This window comes from Ischnura elegans, chromosome 12, assembly GCF_921293095.1.
Source record: "Ischnura elegans chromosome 12, ioIscEleg1.1, whole genome shotgun sequence".
Classification (NCBI taxonomy): domain Eukaryota; kingdom Metazoa; phylum Arthropoda; class Insecta; order Odonata; family Coenagrionidae; genus Ischnura; species Ischnura elegans.
The window spans coordinates 63,495,402-63,515,829 of NC_060257.1; the positions used below are offsets into that span (position 1 = coordinate 63,495,402).

At 37.7% G+C, this 20,428-nt stretch overlaps 1 protein-coding gene across 1 annotated transcript in view; it reads left to right on the forward strand.

Moving 5' to 3' along the window:
* The first annotated feature begins 2 nt into the window (after positions 1-2).
* The window catches only part of LOC124168837 (3-hydroxy-3-methylglutaryl-coenzyme A reductase), a 210,303-nt gene continuing 189,877 nt past the window's right edge, over positions 3-20,428 (forward strand). Inside the window, exon 1 of the mRNA XM_046547173.1 lies at positions 3-70. The gene's annotated coding sequence lies outside the window, so the exon portion shown is untranslated. The remainder of the gene's footprint in view (positions 71-20,428) is intronic.

Sequence of the window (20,428 nt, forward strand, 5' to 3'; positions counted from 1 at the left end):
TTTTTTTTCAGCTATGAACTCGTTCCTCAGATCTCAGCGGATTCGGCGTACAAATTAGCTACATCATTCGGTAAGTTGAAATATCATTATACTCTTAGAAGTAGTGAATTTAATTTCTTGGCCTCGAGGTATCATTCTTGTAATTGGCGCAACGATAAATTGTCTTTGGCTGGGTCAATCTGAGGTTCATTTTTGAGTAATTCTCCGTGTGCACCAGCGTGAGAATACGTTGTAACCTTAGTTTGGAGTATAAATATCTTTCTCGTGGCAATATTTAAATTTACATTTACATCAAGTGTGGTATTTTTCAAGTTGTTTTTACTTATGTCTTTGAGGGAATTGAAGTGGTACATCGATACGTTTCTTACAAAAACACCTGCTCACGTACCAACGATATTTTTATCTGCCCATTTTTCTAATGAGTTACCTGACACGATATTTGGATACGCAGAAATATGTTAAAGAGGATATTCCTTGCCAATAATTGAGATAAGCGATTTTTTCACAGGGTAAAATAATACTTTATTTCTTTTGAAAAAAATGTATGACCCTCCATAGGTTATATCATTTCGGATATTTATTTCAATTAAAATGCCTAATCATAGTTCATTTTCCCGTGGAATTCAGATCACCCTACGATCATCGTCGCGAGTGGTGACATTGGTGAACATATGTAAATGAGCGTTGGGTGACTGCAAACGTAGTAGCCAACTGGAAATTCCTCTATTGTAATATTCGTGTTGTATCCCAGATAATTTTCTTCCGTTGGAAATCGCTGACCCACTGGGTCTCGAGAAAGCTTTCCCTTTCTTGTCTTGGTGGTGACCTTCGTTGCCGAATAAACCCTCTTGCGAGAACCGTGAAACATCCTCACTACGAGGAACTCCCCGCGACCTTGTGTGTTTTCCCACCCTGCACCTATTCGTCTCCGCGAGGTGTTGAAATGTGAATGGCATTTTTTCAATCCATTCATGCTTGCTGTATGTTTTGGGGAAACGTCCTTAAGATTTGGTACTAATAAATAACCCACTTTTGTACATGGTTTTCGGTACGTGTGTCCTCTGTACGAGGGTACTGCATAGAGGAGGCCCAATTCCATTCCATGAAAGGTTGATTTCTGTTGCCACTTCGGTCAGATGTTAATTGGTTTTCAAAAATGTCCGCGGCGCAGTAATGAGTGCAATGCGGTCCACTTTTTACCGATATTTTGCATTAAAATGTTAGTAATGATTAGGAATAGCATTGGAAAGTTATTAATTTGATAGGTCACATCACATGTATACAAATTCCGATTAATACACCTATTTTTGCCTTATTTCCCCATGAAATTCGGATCATTTTGGTCGTCAGTGACGCGAGTGGCGACTTTCATCAACCCGTTCAAAAAATGACACCACATTTCGACGCTGACTTATGCATCCTCTTTTGTGATATTCGTGGTTTTGGTGTTTGGTCCGTAAGATTTGGTACTAATGTCTTGCCCATTTTTGTACTTGATTTTTGGTGTGTGTTTCCTCTGTATTTAAACTGAGACTCGCTTTCGCTCGCTGAATTCAAAGACCAGTGCTTTTGGAGCTTTTGATAGAGTTACAGTACCAAACCTCACCGACTTTCTCTAAATATGGTAATGAATTGACAGAGTTTATTTATGAGCACCAAAAGGTTTATCAAAGTATAAAATAGTGGGTCGAGAATAAGTTTATCATAACATTTCGATAAGATCCAATTTTTTTTATATAATGAAAAATATTTTTCTCTACGCCACGCACTTTGAAACACTGTTACAACAATTTTAAAGAATTACAACTGGACACAAAAGTAAAACCAAAAACAAAAGCTCATTTTGAATTAAAATTCTCGACTAAGCGTAAGAATCTGCATAGCATAAAATCCACCTCCGACCACTGACTGTTTCATACAAATTTTTGGGGCGCACGAGCCGGGAAACGACAAAAAGTCATTGAATCAACCCCTTTCAAAATTGTATGAACCGCCTGCGGTCTTTTCCGGCCACTCTGCTAGTTGTTGCAATTTTTCTTGAACCCTATGACGCAGCACCTTATCTCCCTCCATTGTTGATGTAAAAATTCACGAAATGGTGAAATTTCGCGATTTTGCCAAAATTAAAATTTCTCTAATCGACCTGCAAATTGATTTCTAGACTTGTGCCTTAGATTCGAAAAATTACATTTTTAAGTGCAGATTTTTTATTCCCCTAATGTCCCCAAAGAAGTAGAGGCATTAAGGAAGTCGGCAACATTTTTATAGAAAGAAAATTTATTGTTTTGACAATGTTTCTTGGGTTTCCAGACGATTTTAGAGAGGGTCGATTCGATGACTTTTTGTCGTATCGCGTTTCGCTCACTGCAAACATTTGTATGAATCAGTCAGTTAGTGGTTTTTATGGTTTATAGATTCTTAGGCTCTTTTCAAGCCATTTTTGGGAATTTTAATGCCAAGTGAAGTTCTCATATTTCATTTCACTTTTATTCGGTTTTAATCCTGCTGTAATATTGCTGAAACAGTATTTAAGGGTAGGGCGAAGGCGAAAAAACTTTTCCGCGTTTAAAAAATAGTGATCCCATTGAAAAGTTTCTCTCATCATTTGCGATATCATGGCTCGATTTCGATTTCCTCGATATTTGGCTATTAAAACTCGATTTTAGATTTGAATCGAAATAGATTTTTCTGCCACTACCTCTGTGTAGTCCCATTGATTACATGCATCCTTCGCAGAAGTTTCAAAAGCCTGGATATCTGCCTCTATTGCAGGGTGTGCAAGAAAATTCATCTCCTACTCAAAACCCTGGAGTTGGCTAACGAGACCCCATGTAGTTGTAAACGACCTCATTAATATGTATCCGTCCCTACGTATCCGTGCTGCTTTTTGGCATGGAGGGCTGCCCGCTAGAGCTTGTAAAATCGAAGCTCGTTGCCTTGTGGTCGAGTGAGTTTGAGTTTTACCCCTGGCATGTGTTCTCGATGGGAAATGGGAAGTGTGCATCAATTACGACACGGTCGGAGTGCAAACATTATGTCACGTCTCGGGCGGTGGTTCCCCTTCTCCCCGTGTGGTGGCTCTGCCTACTTTGCAAATGTTTGTCAACATCAGTCGGGCCCTCGCTCTTGAGCTCTCCTGTGTAATCGGAGAAGCCTCGGACCTCAGCGCTCGCAATTGGGAGGAGGCTCATTATCCTCCCGAATAATAATTATAGCCGGCAGGAAGTTGAGGACATGGAAGGAGTTTTGGGAGGCCAGAGGGAGCCTGACATCCCTAACTTAAATGGTAATTTTCCTGAAAAAAGTACGAAAACAGTACATTGAAGTAAAATGAAAACAAAAAATTAAATTTTTAAGTAATTTAAAAACATATCTGTGTTGTTTTTTCTTAGATAGTACTTGAAATGCTGTTTTCAGAGGCTAATATAAACAAATTGTCCCGCTAGAGCCACGAGGACCCTCGTTTCACTTGGGTGTCCTTTCCATAGCCCTTAGACCCCCGGCAGGATTGCTGCCCCCTAAACATAAAGCTCTAAACTTTGCCTATAGTCAGGAATAGCTCTGGGATTCGCCCGTAAAGTTAAGGCAGAGTCCTAATGGTGCAGTAATTTTTGGCTTCTGAGCATATTGCAAAAAATCTGTTCGATATTTAAAAAATATAGTGATTCTACTAAAATTTTATGTATTAATCATTTATATTTTGGACTTCGATAAAGTTCTTATTGTTTAAAAATGAACTATAACAAGAATGCTAACGCATTATAATTACCGAATATTAACGATGTTTTTCTTTTTGCCAGAATGATTGTTGAAGTTCAGTGAGAATAAATTCCAAACATATTAATGAATTTTTAAGTGAAATAACACGTGTAAATTCATTAATATGGCTGAAAATATCACTTAAAATGATAATTATAATTTTACACTTTTGCCTTCCTGTCTTTGCCTCAATGTATGGTTATTGCATTTTTGTGAATTGTGGCAATATTTAGATTCACGTCCATTAGAATATTATTTCAGTTTGCAATATTGTAAAGCGAATGAAGGAAAGGATGAAGAATTATTTTTTATGGTTAATTGAAATTTTTATCATGTTTCTACGCTGCATTGGTACTTAATATTTAAATTTTTCATCGATATGTATTTCCCGCAGAACGGTCTGTGCTATGTCATAACTTATGTGCTGAGGTATTTCACACTTCTATGAACTCTACTTACCCGCTCCTTATATCTCCTTTTATTGCAATGAAAATATTTAAAACGCCAATGGTTAAATGGCGATGATTTTCGCACTCACGGTGAAGCCTTAGTTTTCTGCAAAATTTTATCCACCTTCTCGAATTCCAACAATCTTTTTTGAATTACCTACAGATAGCTTTAGCAATTAGCTACAGGTGCAATTGATTCCAATGCTGTATTGTCACGTTAATTTCCACAAAATTGATATAAATACTTTGTTAATTTTTGTAAATAATGATTCAGATTTAGTTGCCTCGTTGTGTCTTCAGGCAGCCTTATTCTCGTCCCTCTCACAATCAGGCTCAGAAGAGGCTAGTTTATCAATGTAATCGAGAAAAGTTTTCTGTATTTTTTTACGAAATGTCAGGATTTAGAAGAAAAAATTCTCGTAGAATACATTGACTGACTTGGAAAATAATCAAATCTTTTAAACCAATGTAAGTTGACAATTTTTACCAGACATCACTAACTTTTTCCGACCAAGTGATAGAAAGAGTCCTTGATGATCAGAGACCTAAGAATCTTCCACATCTTGAGAGATAATTCCTGCGAACCCGTATTTCTTGATAGCTACACTCACTACATCTTTGAAATTGTTATTTATGATCATTTCTGATGCATTCTCACGTTAGGCGTTAATTTTTTTCACGCACATTGTGATAATGTGGTACATGGATGCTTAAAAAGTACCTGCTTCAAAGGTTATTATTATCAGTTGTTGTGCACAGGGCATCATACCTACGGTATGGTTAGGGGTTAATTCAGATTTTTTCGCGCCGTTGGAATTGATAGTTTTTTCTCTTGCATTTTCTTAATCTAGAACAGAGTAGGCAGGTGTTTCAAATATACCTTGCTTATTATAATCAGCTAATGTGCACATTGGATTCATAATTAAAGATGGCTAATGGTTATTTTAAATAAAGGTATTCATGCTGCAGTAATTAACATTTTCACGTATGTAATCATAACTTTGATCATAATAATGGTTGACTGTTAGGTACTTCAAAGGTGCCAAGCTTATTATTTTCAGTTATTTTCTATAGTGGTTTTTTGCTTAAGAGAGCTCCATTCATCGGATCTTACGTTACTTCTCCTTCTGCTGTTTTTTTTTCATTTTATGTATTTGCGTTCCGATTGCATGGTCCTCGCTCTTGGCTTAGTTCGCTGCCGTGAGACGAAGCCGTCTTTCCGAGTATGTCCAGATGAATGGCACAGAGCCCTACGGGAGTGGACAGTACATCTGAAGGCCCTCCGTCGAAAGAATTAGGCAACGTCTTAATGGTTTTTCCTTCCCCCCCAGAGATATTGCTCCAAGCTGCCGCTGCAGGCTGAGGCGGTGTAATTTTTTTTTTTTGAAAGGCAGCTTTCTCCGCCTGTTTCGTAGGTTTCGTACATCTCTCTCAGATATGGAAGACTCTGAGGTTCGGACGTGAGTATTGGTTAACCGTAGTGGGTGATGTATTGCCACCATTTTTCAAGAGTCTACCCCCTGGCCCTTCCCTCTTCTGTTTCCGTGCATCTGTACTCCATCGGCGATGGACCACACCTCTCATTTCGAGTGGCGTGTTTATCTATTTTTATTTTCTCCTCTCCCGTTTGTACCACCTGCGCGAAAGGGTGATGTTTAAATGGAGGTTATTGGGCACGCGGATGCTTTGATTGCGTCTGACATCGGGCACATTAAGTCGACCACTCTTTCGTGCCGACCGCATGTTTTTATTGGAAACGGTGTCTAAGAAATAGGCTGTAGAACCAATAGAGTGAAATATCGTTTTTTTCAGCGTACATTAAGGGACCATACTACCTGCGATAGTTGAGCTCTGGGATAGTTTGAATCGTGCTAGGTAAAATTTGCTCTTCATGTATAGTTAATAAGTTATTGTATTTGTAAATGGTGTCTACATGAATTTTTGGCATCGAATAACTCATGCATGATTTTTTGGCATGTAGCAGCTCATGCATGAATCACTTACTCCGCTAACTTTTCGTTTTTCTATTACATACTAGTAGTTTTATTTGAATGGCAGCGTGTTCGTGTCCTTAGCGCACCCCAACTTTCTGGTCTGACCGTATCGTTGTCCTCTGTGCTTGGCTTGTGTCGGGCAAGCGAGCGCGTTTCTGATTAAGGCTAGGATGAGTGCTGCATACCTAGTGTGGAATCACCGCATGCCACACACCCTGATGGTGGCATCCATGGCAGATGTAGAATACACCTCTCCTTCCCTAAAATAAGGGCGTTAGACATCAAATACTAGGTTGAAGTCATTATCTAGGTGTATACCCACTGCTAAACCCCTTGATAATGACTCGAGGAGAGTTGAAACATGAGTCCATGTATTAAAAATTTTACTGTGAAACAGTACCTGGTGAATTCATTCACAAACGATAATTTAGAATTTAGAAATGTTAAGGATTTCATTTATTAGAAATTATTGAAGCACTATTGAGTGAAATATTCCTGGGTGAATAATGTCGTAGGTTGAGAGTTGCATTAGGCCGGTGCGTTTTTTTTTCAAAAATCATCCAATTTAAGAATTCGTGGTCTCAAAATGTGCAAATTGGTGATAAAAAAATATAAAAAAAGTTCCAGGTTCGTGCGATGTCGGATAGCCGTGCCTGAGGCGCCTAAAGGTGCCTATAGTGCCTAAATGGAGTTATTTTTAATGTTGAGTTTTCCGAAATTTGATTTGAGCTTATCAGTGCAAGAAGTCTACTTGAGGTTCGCATTTGGCTTCAATTGACAGATCAATTTCCGCGATTTCATATGATTTATTGTAAATTAGCATTTTTAATGGCCTTCTATAATCGGGGATAATTTTTTTTAATCGTTGGTTAGGTTACTTTCGGGATGCAAACGCTTATTTTTCTGTGTATTTTTTATAAATCAACTTTCTGGAAAGCCGAAAGTTTGTAAAAAAAATTAGTTTATTTCTGTAGTGAATGTTAATTTTGAATGGGTGACTCTGAAATCATGCCTTAATATTGTTTTAAATTTTCATCAGCTTAGTATTCGAATTTCTGGCAGTCTCATTTTCAAAGAATGATATAAAAAGCAATACCTTATTTGAAACGAAGTAAAAACACAAATAGTAAATTATTTAATAAATGATCCATTTGAATTTAACGCACAGCTCTTTTGTATCAAAACTGTGTATTGCTAAGACGGTAGGTTAATAAATTTTCAATTGAAAACAAATACTTTTCGTCTATATAACGTTAATATAATAATGTTTTACCTCATAGCTAACAAGATCCAATATCAAATCAAGGGTACACATAATGAAGATAAAATATTCCTATTTTTTTTAAGTCATCCCCTTTTCGAACTATTCGAGGCGACCTTGCTCCATTTAGTGACTTCAATGCATCCATTCATTGACTAACTCAAAATTAGTTTAGTGATGAGCATAAGTTTCATTTTTATCGTGATTATGAAAGCGTAGTTCAAAGCGTCATTTCATTCTTTTGGCAAAGCACAAACGCGTTCTAGCGTTAGTCAAAATTTTTCGTATGCTTAGATAAGAATCCTCTAGGGCGTATGTAAAAATACTTCTTTTAAAATACAATTACAGAAAATACACCTCGGAGAGCCTATTTCTGTTGCCGTCCGTCGATGACATACCGCAAGACCAGCCTATTTTGAAATTGAGGGAATGACATATAATTCGTTTCTTGACCCTTGTGAAAATTAAACTAACTTGCAGATTTTACTCATGAATTTTAATTGTTGTGTTACGATACTTTGTATCATTTTCACTCAAGACGTGTAACAATTAAAGTTGATAAGCGAAATATGCGAGTTTGTTTTATTCCACCAAGTAAATATTTCACATAATCAACCCCTGAGACTTCTTCCTCGACTTCTTAAACATTGCTTGATTTTGCCAAAGTACGCGCTTTTCGCTCACCAGTTATGAATTTTATGATACATACTCGTTCCAATTACATTTTTTTCATCCATCTCCGTCGTCTATTACTGTATGAATATTTTTCCTCGTTAGTTTTTTCGATCAATACTTATTGCCGTTTGCAGCCGTTGCAGTGAAATTGTTCCACACACCAAAATGCTTTTTCATTAGTATTGTTTTTTAAACGGACTCTTTTTTTAAACGGATTTCAGCTGTTGTTGAAATAATTTTCGCTGACTATAACTTTATTTTATTTTATTATTTATATCCTCACCTCCAAAAACAGCATTATTACCAGCCTTTAAATCTGGGTCTAGCCATCAAACGTGCTCATTGATCCATGCCCTTGATAAGGATAACTTACCCCGGCGGGACTCGAACGCGCGACCCATGGTTTGGCTGGCAAGTACTTACCCCGCCGATACCAAGGCCGGCCGTCAATATCGGAGGGTTATAACCTTCAGAATGGAAGAAAATTTTTCTATTTAAAAAAAATTCTTCATCTGAAACTCATTTACTTCTAGGTATTCGGGCTAGGAAATCTAATGATAATTTTATTAGTAAGAATTTCGGAGTTCAAACCAACTCTTTTAATTAGTTTTCGTGCCCTCTTTTTTCCACACAGGATTAACTTTACGTCAAAAGAAATTCAACAATTTAAACGGTCCGACTTCTTAAAATATTCTGTATTTTATGCTTATTAAGTGATGAAAGAGTTACCTTGCCTCTGTTCATATGTTTTAACTGATCCAAACTTCTATGTTTATTTAGCAAATTTTCTTTTCAGTATTCATGTACTTTCATGTGGTCATTGACCTGAAGCCGATTTAAGTCGTTAGTTTTTAGTGTATTTGCACAGACTTGAATCTTTCAGTAATTTATGTGGGCGAGGAAACAAACAGGCGTGACACATGTGTACCCTTTCGCTCCATTCTCATTTTGGTGGACGTAAACTGTTGAGCCTCAGTCTACATTTAAGTTGAATTTATAGGTATTGGAGTGAGGAAACTTTGATGCGAGAATTCCATTCGCGTCGGCCGAGAAATTGCAGACGGCTGAGTCATATCTGGTGTCTACGAGACTTGAACGAAGAGCCCGTGAAACCAAACAGACGCCAGTGAAATCCATGGCGACTTAAATGACCTTTCTGTTCCCTTGAGGCGAGGTTCTGCGAATGTACTCGTGGGCCATCATCAACGCTCATAAGTAGACTTCATCGTCTACATACAGTCTAACTGCGCAGTAGAAATCGCCGGAGGGTAATGTAATATCATGCCTTATGCTCACGTGAGCCTTCTACTTCTATTAACTGCTCTATACGCATCATAAAATTGCCTCCAGGAATTATATCTAATGACGCAGTATATTTTGTCGTATAACGTTGCTTTTCAAACTCATATTGCAAGTTCATTTACCAAAGTAATTTTTTACGAAGTTAATCATATGGTGAAAAGTTATATACTCCTCGGATTATTTTCACCATGAAAAGTTACTCGGTTTGGCCGGGATTCGAACCCGATTGCCTGTTAGACATGCTGCCAGTTAATACTAATAACCCTCGATTTTCATTGTGAATTCCATACTTGGTTTACCGAATTAGGTACTAGCGTCCTAATTACGTATTGTAGAAAAGGATACGCTATTGTACTGTGAGCCACTGTGGGAGAGAACATCCCTTCTTGTCATTATTCAACGGCGGACATTTTCCAAAACACCTACTGCTTGCCATGAGTAATTGCGTACGAATTTACGTACACCTTTTTCGGAAAACGTGTGTGTAGAATTCAATTTAAATGATGATAGCTCTATGGTGGAACTGGTAGTATATCTGACCATGTGCCCGGTGCATGCATATGTGCACTGGGAGCCTATATGACCGTATAATAATGGGAGATACGGGCTCGAATGCCGACTATTGAATTTTTCATTGTAAATGATATCCTGGTGAAAATATGTTATTTAAACTGTAAAATATTTATGCATATTTGATGAATTCCTTAAATTTCTAATAATTCCAATGATGCTGAAGAAATGTCGCTAACTACTATGATGCGTATAATTTTGAATTCACCTCAATGAAAATAATATATGTGCATATGTTTATAGGGTATCCGAGATAAGTCAGATACTATTACTATTTGGGCCTACCTTACTTCTATCATTCTTTACTCTTGGGGTAATTCTCTCGTACCATTGAAGTTGTTTGACGTGCTGTCACGTTTTTAATAAAAGCTTTGGAGAATCCCAGTGAGGAAACGCCCTAGTATTGGAAGGTCTGGTTGGCCGTTAGGAATGCTCTGTAGGCAACGCATTACTGTCAAGTTCAATGGATTTCTGCTTATCCGTATAGAGGTCATCTAAAACGAGCGCCATTGGTCCGTGGTTCTTTGTGATCGGGAATTCCGTGAATGCTTTGCAGTCGGCGTCCCCGCCGCAGCAGTTTTTGGTGGATCGTGAAATTCTCTCTGAAGCCATCGCTCATCGATTTGTTTATCCACATGCTATTTTGCTGGCCGCTTTATGTGCGAGGTGCAGAAGGTGTCAGGACAACAGTTGGGGTAAATAAATCAGAGTTTTAACCCTGTTAAGAGCTGTTTCTGGGAGTAATCAAATTTCAAGATTTTTCATTTTGAAAAGTTGAAAATTTTACTCTGAATTATAATTATTCCGGCAGCAAAATATTTCTTCAAAAATGTACACCACAAAAGAATGCATAGAATAGATATCTCCTAAATAGAGCTGAAATTTTAAACATTTTTGATGTTGCTTAGAAGCAACATTGGGTTATAAAGGGTTAAGGGGTATGGTAGTTCAATTTTGTTCTTTCTCTGCACCAAAGATGAAATTCGCGATGAAAAAATCATTGTGCATAACTGGGATTGGAGTTTGGATCCCTCGATTCTCGAAGGTATTCTGAAGGCTGATGCAAGTAGCATACCTACATCAGCCTTGGGCTAGGTGTCGTAACTGACAGCATATCTGACTTGTAATCTTGAGATCCGGGTTCCTAATCCGGCTAAGTCGAAAGATTTTTCTCTGGTGAATTTCTTCTTGGTGCAAATAATTGCTTTATGCGAGGCCCGTTTTTTCAACCTCGGATAGCTTAGCCAAAATACAATACAAGCGACAGGCGGGTACTTCGCGGATAGGGCAACTGCGCATCCTCCGCACCACACGGTCAAACTAACGATCAAATCACGTAACAACTAACGATCAAATCATTTCTGATCGTGAGTTGTTAGTTTTAGGTTAGTGACAATCTTATTAACTACACTGCCCCAACTGATTCTCCCGCCAAGTGTGCACTGGGAAGTGACAGTCAGAAAACTCGCCGCCGAATTGCTTCAGAATGGTCACGTCTTGACCTTTATGTCAATAAAAGAGAATTTTTTTAATTGCATCATGTCTTCGGATGAGACGGATTAAATACGGCACAAATGAACCGAAGCAAAAATCGCTACGATAGATGAAGTAAAAATCACCAGGCAAGCAAAGAAAATTCAGGCGATCCTCTCAGCAGTCGAACAGGTTATGCCACCGTGCTTTGTTTCAAAAAGGCGCGTTGCTCGTGGATATCTTGCAGCCGGTGACAACGTTAATGAAGCTGCTCTCTGTGAAACATTACGTCCATTCCCATTTAAAACAAAAGAAGAGACATGCTGACTTCTGGAAGTATTCTGATCCATGGCAACGCCCGACATCTTAGCGCTTATGCAGTCCGATTTTCCTTGAGCAATTTCAATGGGACATTTTCGATCACCCGCCGGGCAATGTCACCTTAGTGCCGTGTGACTTCCATCTTTACGCTGAGATAAAGAATTGGCTACGAGGGAAGCGTTTTCAAATGGGCGATGAGCTACAGGACGAAGGCAACATTCATTGAAAGTCATTGGCGGCAACAGCCTATGAAGAAGGTATAGCAAAGCTTGTCCTCAGCCACGATCAATTTCTCAACCGCCGAGACGATTATGTCGAAAAGGCAACACAAGTGTGTTCAATATTTAGCAGTTAAATAATTTTTTATCAATCATTTCGTCTTCTGTTCATGGTCCATCGGAACTTGAAAAAAAACGCCCCTAGTATATAAATTTACTTGTGTCATATAGTACTATGGGGTTTTTATTGTGTTCAACTTTAGCCCCTCTACAGAAATCTTTATTATTTATATACTATAGCTGTTGAGATACATTTCCATGGAACTTATTCAAAGTGATTAGAAGACTATGGGATCATGGTGACATAGTGGGTAAAGTGCTAGGTTAATGATCGAATGGTCCCGGGCTGAAGTCCTGGGTGAAGTAGAAGCAGCTAGGTTTCCGGGTTGTCCTCCCCGTTGAATCATCTTCGTGACGACAGTTTCGCTGGCATTGTTGCTGGCGTCTACAGGTACAGACCGGAAGACGCCTGCTGCAATCCCGGAGAAACTGTCGTCGCGGGGATGAAACGACTGGGAGGACAACCCGGAAACGTAGGTGCACCTACGTTACCACTCAACGGAAGCCTCCATCAACATCCTGGGTGAAGAATTGATCCATACTCCTTAAAACAGAGGTCCTCAAAGTGTGATTTGGTTCGGGAGTAGGAACAAGCCCTCTGACCCGAACGTGTGAGAATTCATCCGCCCGTGGCTTAGCCTGGAGTGAGCTCTACCCTCACCTGTCCTACTCAATCCTCTAAATACTGACAGCTTGAGCTGCAGCATTAACTGTAACGTGAAAATTTTAATTTTAAGTCTAGTTAAGGCAGCTCAGGAGAACTCAGCTGAATTATTATTACTCAAGGTTTTTAGTATCACTTAAATGCGAAGGAAAGATTTCGCAATATTGCAGCGATGGATGCCGAACCCAATAGAATTTAATTAAGAAGTGTTTGCGTTGAATTTTTTGTTGTACTTCAAAACCGGGTTATTTTTCCTCTCGCGTTACTGCCTTTTTCCCCGCCTATTTGCCCATGAGCGTGACGGGATTCAGGTTAGAGGCGGTATCGCAACTACAAGTCGGCGAAAATACCGACCGCATTAGTGTGCCTGCCTATGCTGTATGCTGCGTGGTATCGTTTTGCTTTTGATCGTGCGACTGTTGACTAACGACCGGGAACAGAGACGCAAGGCCTCGAGTATCTTTGAAGCAGCTAGCTCCTAATTGGACGTAGAGCATCGCATTATCGTTTTTTGTGCGTGTAATTTTTCTTGAGGAGCCTTGTAGCCTTGTGGTTATGGAGTTGGAAAGTTCCTGGGTCTTTATCGAGAAGAAAGATTCTAACACCCCAATAACAAAAATCCTGGATGTGCCTAATGGCCTAGGGAAAGAAGCTAGCCCAATTACCGTGAATGCATGAAATTCATAGACTTGAGAACATAATAATAACTTATTTAATCCCAACGTTTTAATTACACTACTGGAAATAACAAAGGAGAGGGTGCTTGAGGTGGTCTCCAAGATCATATGACCAGAATTGAGCCACCATCAAATAACAAAACTGTATGCCAAAAATATAAATACTGTATCTATTACATGAGTATTGTTGCAATGAAATAACGTCAAAATGGATATTCTATCATTTCTCGAGAAAAAAGCCAGTCTTTGGCATGTTTTAACATTTTATTTGAGAATTTAATTAGTTTAATTTCAGCGGGCTGTAGATTAAATATATGGTGGCACCATGTAGATAAAGTAACGTTTAAGTAAAGTTAATCTAAAATCAACAGTCATTGCATTAAGCGGGATTGAGCACCCTCTGAATGTTGAAAAATCAGCCTCATTGTTTAGCATATCGATTCTACGACGACGGAGTGCTGCACATAATGGGTGAGGAAAGGTAACAAATATGAGATACGGAGGAGACCTAGAGTACAGATGGAGCGAGTACTGAGCGGGAAGGGAATGTTCAAAACAGTGTTAGAGGGTAGAATGTTGGGTGAACGACGGAGTGGAAGGAGAGAATAAATTTTTAGATAGAATTAAAGGGAGGAGGCCTTATTGTGAATTGAAGAGGAGAGTCAATGGACTGCCAAAATACTTCTTGAGTACGCCACGGAAGCCTACTGTAATCCGTAGAATACTTTAATAAATAAATTTATTCTACTTTTTTTCGTGGCACATTTTAAAGAAGAATACCCAAGAGGTATTTAAGAAACAAGGATCATCCTAATACCCGTGTCGGCTTAATTTCATTTTGGCTTTAAGAAATCAAAAACACCTATACGATAAAATTAGTGTTTGATTTTATGTGCTTTGCCATACCTCTCGCCCTTGCAAGTGTTATTGACTTCTCGAAACGGATATGTTAATCTGAATCACCTGAAAATTTCTTTTGCCTTTCACCTGTCCTCGCAGAAAATACGATATATGCCCGAAGTCGACCGACTTTCATCAGTGTTGTTTTTGCTTTAATTCCTTGACCTGGTCCCTTTGTCAAAATGGCCCTGTCTACATTAGAATTTTAATTAGGATATTTTGTATCGACGACTCGTAGTATTTGCGAGGATGATGAAGCTTTTACATATATGTATAAATTTTTCAATTTTTTCATGCAAGTATGTAAATATCGAAAATAAATTTGTGCTTTTTTTAACTTTTTTATTCATCTTCTGAAGATTTTTCAAACTTATTCAATATTTCTAAGTCCCCTTCGTTCATTTTTCTGGCAGTTTTTCATTGTTTATCTAATTTTCACTACTCAAAGAGAACATCTACTAGAACATGCCATTAAAAACCATCCCCCAAATTCAGTAAAAATTGGCTAAATTATTCAGCGTCACTATGCACAAATTTGTAATTCGTAGTTAATTTGTTTGTCTGTAGGAAAAAATGTATACTTGATTAAGAGCCTCTCATTCTTGATCAGAATTATGCTTAGTTGCATTAAGTTCCCCATTATTACTTTACCTCAGTTTATAGTTACATATCTAATGCACTTTATAAATGTATGAAGTGTCTGATTAATTTACGCGTGAGATTCATTTGTGACTCGAGTAGGGATAGATATTTGTCCAGGTTTTACATTGACCTGTAAAAGGTTTTCCTCTCCATTCCCGAAAGAATTACTTTCAGGGAGCATTTCTTTTCTCCATGTAGGAATTTCATCCTCACAAGAGTGTAACCGCGATGTCCACCCGATTTAATCCTGGCCTTCCCTCGAATTCCTCAAGTCCGCACCAGTATATATTTCAACTCCTTTCAACTTGTCCTGTCTAATTTTTGGAATTCCCGACCGATAACCGTTCAAACATTACATATTCTTCAGCCCTTGATAGAAAAATTCTTCTGTTGCTTAAAGACCCGCATTTAATTTTGTGTACTAATTTTCATTAATTTGTCGTAAAAGTATTCTATTCTTGTCAGTGTCCGTAATGATTTCAAGTTTGTTTATTATTTTTATCTTTTTTGTTGTAAAAATATTCTATTATTTTGAGTGTTCATAATCATTTCTTTAAAACCTTAAAACTTGTATGAGACAAGTGACTTTGTACGCAGTCACGAGCACAGTTGCAAAGTAAAATACATATAAGGATAAAGTTTACCATGAAAGTACATTTGACTTTGCCGGAATTCAAACCAGGGTCACCTAATTGCTGGTCAGGTGTGTTAACCAGTTACACCACTTAGCCATTTTCTCAGAATGAACTTTAGGATGGGTTTTGCCCTACAAAGTGTTCGAAGTTTACTCTGAGAAAATTGCTTGGTGGTGTAAAAGGCCTGACCGGCAATTGGGAGATCAGGGTTCGAATCTCGGCTAAGTCAAATGTATTTTCATAGTGAACGTCATCCTTTGATGTAATTAAAACTTGAGATTTTGTGTCACTGGCATTGAATATTTTGTTAATATGATATTTTATCGTTTATGAGCTCAATGCGATAATTTAAATTATTTTCTTTTGCTCGTATGGGTTTCCCCAGAGCATGAAATAAAAATTAATTCATTATTTTTCCCTGATGCTACTTTGCGAAGGAGGATTTTGCCTCTTACCGTAGCGATGCGTATTGAAAATTCATCAGCTTTATTTGAGGAAAAAGAAGGAAATAGATTTTTACTAGTCGATAGTTTGCAATCTCAGAAAAGTTATATTCGTGATCCAGTGAGTTATTTCGGTATTGTCGAAACCAATCAAGGAGACTCAGAATTTATTCGAGTAGATTAGAAGTATGTTCTTAGAAAACATTTCCTCGCTGCTCTGGTTACCCGGTCGCAATTTTGCTGTTCATTTTCAGGCATATATTTTTTTCCAAACGATATACTCCAGATTCTGATCTATGACAAATTTAGGAAGGGGAAATATCCTAAATGCACCACTTTACCCCTCAAATATCGTTGTTTTGTTTCCCTGGTTTTTGCCTGTTTCCACTAGGTGACATCTCTTTCCTATGGGCTTCGAAAATGAAGGATGCAGTTTAGCCACTTTATCGATTCATTTGTAGATGATCGATCTCTCTCATGGTTTCACGTAATCCATTAGTGCGGTCTCCATTTAGCTTCAGGTATCCCTATCGCGACCTCATTCTATTGCAGCGTAAGTAGAACGTTTAAAATCGGTCTCTCAAACGTTTGATCCTTCGATACTTCATTCGACAATTGGAAGGGAAATAAACTTGCCGTCACTCTAGTGGAATTGGTGAATCAATTGTATCTCTAATCGCAAATTTCTAAGGCTTTATTAATTCGCTCACATATTTCAGACTATGAAATTATCTTTGAGATTACTGAACCAAACGAAAAAGTATAACGGGTATCGGATTGTACTGTGGACACAAAGTTCTATAGCACGGCATGCAGTCATGGCTAATGATTCGCATACTTCGTGCTGAATCCGAAAATGACCGCATCATTTTGAGGTTATCAACCTCCATTTCAATAGGATAAAGTTGTGTTGAGGAATGAGTTAAATTAAATGGTTTGAAAACAAAATTAAGCATGTTTTTTAACTTTCATTTTATTGGGCATTTTTCACTACGTATCCTGCCTAAGCCGCGGCTCTATTTTAATATAGGCATAAACTTTTCGTTGCTCATAAGATGAAGCACGGTTAGTGAGCGCTCATAGGTTCACGGCAGGTCAGCGGCATATGCACCTGATAACCGTAGTTATACGCAATCCATGAAAGGATTGCAGCTTTTTGTTCTATGAGCTCATAAAGTGGCCTCCATGATAACTCTATAATGTCCCATAGGAATGAGCAAACTGTTCGCATCTCCCATTACACGGTCATTAATATAATAAAATTAAGGGATGAATTAACCTGTATTATTAAAACACCTTCATTGTTTATAATTAAATAACGGGGATAATTTCTGTTTTCGAAAGATAAGATCTAAGCTTTTCCAGAAATAAATTATGAAATTTTAAATTTTCTCGGTTCTCGTGAAATAGGTACAACCAAATATAGGTTGTTATAGTTGCATACAAAAATATTGTCCTATTTTTGTTCAAAAATATTGTATGCAACTTCCGTGGTTCGGTAGATTTTTCCTATTCATATTTCACGGATAGCTTTGAACCTTGTATTTCTTCTTCATAATGAGTGGAATTTTGACACCGGTCGAGGCTGTAGAAGTCGAAGTGTGTAAAATAGACTAAGTTATGATTAGGTTTATTTAACGTGAGCAAATTCCTCCGAGGTAGCTACCAAACAATTGAAGATAGAGAGCTGGGTAAAAGCGTACCCTAGTGCCCAGCACTGGCAAGTTAAAATTCGATGGGGTCTGTGCGGCTGATGCAACAGTACGCGTGAATAGAGTAATGGTTCATAACGAAAATTCTCGCACTTGAGCTGTTTTTTAATTTATTTGAGTTTCCCTTCTGACTAAATTTGTGATTCTGAAACATTCTGAATTTTTATAATTAATAATTATTTGCTCAAGTACCTTAAACTTTAGTGTTTCTATGCAGAATTATAATCTAAAATAATTCTGTGTAGAGTGAAATATATTTGTGAAGCTACGGTAAGCATCGAAGTTGCATTGTACTGTGGCGTTTTTAATAGGATCCTCTCCTAAAAATGGCGCTGAATGACTTAAGAAGTCTAGGCTGTGAAGAAAAATATTTTTTTTTTGGAATAAAACATGGGAATTTAAAAAATTTAATTTATAGTAAGAGCCATAACCTATTGATTTGACTGGACCAGCTAGGGTTCTAATTGACGGAGAGGTTGGAGAGGGAGTGAAATACCGTAAAGGTTTAAATGAGAGGGTAGAGGCGGGTCATGAGTAAAGAGAGTTATTAGTCAGATAAAGAGATATCATGAAAAAGACGAGAAAATGACAATAGTAGGCTGGAAACATCAGGGAAATCTTCAGCTTTATGTGAGGGGTCACCCCGAAAGGCGAGCAACCCCCAATTATGTACTCATAAAGAACTTACTTCTATGCATAATTATAATCCAAAATAATTCTATAAATAATATTATAGTTTTATTAAACTACGGGAAGCGTCTGATTTCAGTGTATAAAAAGTATATAGCCTTTTTTTAGAATCCTCCCAAGATAATGATATCTAATGTCTTTAGAATCCAAGTGTGTGATATAAAATATTTTCGTGGATATAAAATCTGGACATTTGTTGATAGTAAGAGTCATGACCTTCATGATTTGACGATGACCGGCTTGGATTTGATTGATGGTTATCCTCGAAGGGAAAGTGAATGACCACAATGGTTTGTGTGAGAGAGGAGGGGGGAGTTATGAGAAAGAGAGACGTTAATATTTCGTGAAATCACATCACGAAAAAGTCCAGAAAAGTATAAAAGTACCCATGAAAATTCTGTAAAAATTCAGGGAATTTCTCATAAATATTTTAGAGGCCACCTTGACAGGCAATGAATTCCTAATTTCCTTGTTATGTTTTCAAATAACTTAGCTATATAATTCTTTTCAAAATAAAATCTTGAATAATTCTGTAATAAGCAATCATTTTTCTGAAGCCACAGTGTAGTGCATCGTATTTGAGTGCATAGACTGTTTTCAATAGTGTTTTTTTTAGATTCTTCCCGTTGGGATGGAATTTTAAGCCCAAAAGTCATAGGCAGTGATGTAAAATATTTTTATTGAATTTAAAACTGGACATTTAATAATTTAGTACTGTGGAGTTGTTACATACGAGGCGTTTTCAGAAAATAACGGGAATTTAATTTTAATAATTATTTATTTATTCGTCTACATTAATGTTTTCGCCTTGTCTACATTAATGTTCCCGCCTTCAAAATATGCTGTAGATTAGACTTTCATAGCCATTTCTTTTTTTCTCACGTTTATATCGGTTCTTGATGTGCTGTGGCAATCGTCAACGTCAGCGTCTTCACGGCCATATTGGAGACGCTTTTGCCACTCGTAAATTCTTGTGTTACTCATAGCAGACAGGTCATGGGCCTTTTTTAACATTTTACTCTCTTTATTTCATGTTTTAGGCAAAATTTAATACAAATTATTTGATCCATTTCTTTTGCAAATGAAAATCGTGGAGCTCATAAAAAACACATCCAACGTCAGTGCCTGCCACAGGCAAAGTAGACTATGAGTACTGCTGAAAATTTTATCATACTCAAGGAGCACGCTTACCAGCGTAATAAAAAAATTTAACAATGGGACTTACAAACCCAACGAATTTAAAAATTCTTTTTGCAACGCACCTCGTAATTGTGGGTAAAGTTCTCTCCGGATTCCCACCGGGTTAAAAACTCCATTTCTGCCGACGTTCTGAGATCCGACTCGGGTTTCTTACTCAGCCCTGAGGATGAGCTCCGAGTCGGAGCTCGAATAATGGGCAGAAATAGAGTTTTTAACCCGGTGGGTATCCCGAAAAAAGTTTACCCACATATTTTAGATACTTTTGAAGCGTATATTTTTTGTTTCGCATATACCATTTGTGAAAGTATTTTGCAATTTCTTACTAAATAACAATGAAGCAAAATATTTTTGTAAATTTTTACAATTTGAAAATACTTAGCGAAGACCCGTTTCGACTCAATTACCATTTCCTCCCCGAAGGCTTTCTGACTTCTTTTTGGTGTCTTTTTGCTGCTTTCATTCAGGGGTTAGCCAATGAGAAATCAGAGATCCTATGTGGAGTTAGTGGCGGGTGGGTTCAGGCAATCGCGTCCATTAATTCTCCTTAGTAACTCCTCTATGAGATTTGTATAACTTTAAGTCCAGCATGTGACTGAGATGAAATTTTGTACCCTCAATTTTAAGTTAACAGGAGGAGAACGTTAATAGAGTTGTTAAAATCTTAGATTGTATCTGATGGGGTGCCGAATTTCACTGTTTATCTACGTATCTAGGTGTATTTTT